Here is a 3474-nt window from a genome sequence, read left to right as displayed (position 1 = left end):
AGTTTTCTTGTTTGTGTTAATGGCATTAACATTCCTTTAGGCACCTAGACTAAAATATTTTTTTGTCATCTTTGACTTATTCTTGTCCTTCATTTCTCATATGCAGAAAGCAATTTGTTTGTCTTTTAAAAATTTATTTATTTATTTATTTTTAGAGAGAAAGGAAGGGAAGAAGGAAGAAAGGGAGAGAAGTATCGATGTGGGAGAGAAACATCCATCAGTTGGTTACTTCCTGTATGCCTCCAGCTAAGGACCTAGCCTGCAACCCAGGCTTGTGCCCTGACTGGGAATCAAACTGGCAATCTTTTAGTTTACATTACAATGCCCAACCCACTGAGCCACACCAATCAGGGCTATTTATAAATCTTTGAAAGGCCATTTATACCCATCTTGTACTTCTCATTCTTATAGTAACAATCCCAGTGCGTATATGACAGAGGACCGCCCACCAAAACTGAATTATCTTCTGGAGGGCAGGGTCCTTGTAGTGCAGGGTTCTCCTGCTAAGTGAGTGTTCTATATGCTGTGTTTGGCATCAGTGAATTTTTTTTGAAGACTCAACGCATTTGCCCATTTCATGATGGGTGATTTACGGGTGCACCTGCCCACACTGTGCTGAGCGTTCAGCAGTTTTTGACCAAAAATGGCAATACACCCATGCCCCACCCTTCCTAATCACCCTATTATGCACTGAATGATTTTGTTTTTGTTTCCCTGTGTGAAAAAATCCTCAAAGGAAAATGTTTTGCTAATATGGAAGAGGTGAAACCAAAAACAGCAGAAGCCCTAAGAGGCATCAAAATCGACAAGTTCAAAAACTGTTTGAGCAGCGGGAAAAAAGTCTCAATATGTGTACTGCAACAGTAGAAAGTAATTTGAAGGTGAATGAAGTTTAAATGTATAAGAAGAAATACACAATTTTTAATAAATGAAATCTGTTTATTTGGGTTTCTCCTCATAATACATAGTTATCTGTCTGCTGTCCATCTGTCCATACATCTATTTATCCACTCATCCCTTATGAGTTTCACAGCCCTCTTATTTTCAAAAAGATTTAAAAAGGATAAGTGGAACACAGCAAAACTGAATAAATAAGATTAAAAAGAAAAAGAATAGACCTAAATTCATTGTTCTTACCTTCAGATGCATTAGAATCCGTGGAAACTTTTGAAAAATATGATACTCAGAACAACTCTCAGAGATTTGGACTAACATGGGCTGGAGCTTCCTAGGTGATTTTAATGTGGAGCCAAGATTGAGAACCATAGAATTGAAAATGAAATAGATTTTACCAGCCACTTGATATGAACTGATTGCAACCTTTGAAACCTATGTATGGCAGCAAAGGCATAAAGAGATGTATGGTGGTGTTAAACACATCTCGTTGTCTGACAAAAATTTTTCTCCCCACAGTTAAATTCTAAAAGCAATATTTTTATGTCCTAGTAATGCAACAATAGCTACCTTTTGCTGAATGCTTGCCATGTGCTAAGCATTATGCCAGTTAAATGAATTACCTAAGTCTCACAACATACCTATGATGTGAGCATATTATTAATCTAATATTTCAGGAAACTGGGATCTTGATAAACAAAATAAATTTCTAGCTTTTCAATTTGGGCTATCTAACTGCAGAACCCTGGTTTTTAACAACATTAGTGCACTGCCTCCAATGTGAATACTGGTCAACACCTCCAGTTAAATTGTTGCTAAACCCACAACATGGTAGACAACTGGAGATGCTGGTAAAATAAAGGCTGAAGGTAAATAATTTAACAAGAGCATTTTTCTAATGAGTTTAGACAATATTTTGCTTTCTAATCATCTAACTTATTATATATGGAAACACTGAACTTTGGGTAGAGTGAGTTGTTATCATATCTACTGGGTTTCCTCAAGTCTTCCCCTAGGAGACTCGGGGAGGCCTGGCCTCTCCCCCAGAGCACCAGCAGGGGCTTGGGGGAAAGTGGGATGAAGCATGATGGTAGACTGGGATGAGGCCTAGAAGCAAAAATTGGAAGGAGGGCTAAAAAGCCAGGAAGGGTTCCCTGTCTGAGGTGCTAGGCCTAGACAATGTGAGGAATGTGGGTTGCACTAACAAGAGGACCTTCTGCACTGAAGAGAAGCACAAACAGATGAAGCTGTGTGGTTTCAGAGCCAAGGTCAGAAACATGGGTGTGCCTTTGGTTTGGGAGTGGAAGGAAGGTGTAGATATTTAAAGAGTGAAAGGTAGGTGCTAGGTCACAGGGAACACATGATTATTTTATGTAGCAAAGGCCTAAAGTGGAAATACTTCATGTTGTTGAGTAAAGTGAGAACTGTAGGCTTTCTATACCATCTCCAAGCGGTCATTCTTCTGTTAAAGGACCTGGACTGCCGCCTTGAGACCAGTCTCATCTCACTCTAATCAGTGTTCCCCAAAAGCTTCAGAATGATGGGTTTTATATACTCTGTTAGCGCGTCTTAGCTCAACAGTTGTAACAGGCACTCTACCGCCTACTTCAAATCCATACTCCCAATTGGACTTCATTTTTTCTTCCCAAGATTGTCCCTCCACGTCTTCTACATATTCCTATCACATTGCTCAGGTTTGCTTACTGCTCCACAGATGATGATGGTGTGGGTTAAATCTGTTGCACATGCACTAGTCCTGACTTCTCAATGCGATTGTGAGTCCTTTGAGGGAAAGGGCTTATGTCTTTAACACTTATTTCTTTTCAGTACCTAGTGCTAAGCATATAGTAAATGGTCAATGCTGCACTTAGCTCAGTTATAGTTTACCCTTATCAGTGCTTGCAACAGCACCAGCCACAATGAGATATTTATTAAGGGTTGTTGTATTGAGATATTGATCATCTCAGATTCAGAAGTGTGTTCTTTGTAAACACAGCATTGAAAATAATCTCTCATGATACCAAGGCGTAATGAAGTTTCAAAGGTCTGAGTTGGAATGCCAGCCCTCTCACGTACTAACTGCGTGATGCTGAGCAGGGCACTGTGAGCTGCGGTTTCCTCACTGTAGAGGAAAGGTGATCGCGGGGACCTAAAGTGGTTGGGAGGACTACGTCACACACCGAACGGAAATTGTCTGTCATGGGAAAGAGCTATCGCAGGCACTCAGTAAGTGAATTCTATTACAGAAAATTGAAAACCCCTATCACTTTTTATTGTATTTTATTTCTATTTCTCCTTTATTCAGACCAGAAAGATAATTTTAAATTTTCTTTACACTTTCTTGAGGTTAGCTATATATGCTAATGAAAAGTTAGTAGACATCATATTAACAAATAATTTCTGATTTATTTGGTAATTATCTAGATCATAAAAAATAGTAAAACAAGACAAATTACTTTCAACTTTGGGCTGGCAATCAGGAGAAGGAGGAAGGGCAGGCGAGAGATTCCTTAGATTGCTGGTGGACTTTGCTTCAGGACAGGTGTGGCTGAAAGCAGACTACTGTGAATTAACCAGGAG

This window comes from Pteronotus mesoamericanus, unplaced genomic scaffold, assembly GCF_021234165.1.
Source record: "Pteronotus mesoamericanus isolate MK-2021 breed Mesoamerican mustached bat unplaced genomic scaffold, CSHL_Meso_final contig_82, whole genome shotgun sequence".
NCBI lineage: Eukaryota > Metazoa > Chordata > Mammalia > Chiroptera > Mormoopidae > Pteronotus > Pteronotus mesoamericanus.
This window is presented reverse-complemented; position numbering follows the sequence as displayed.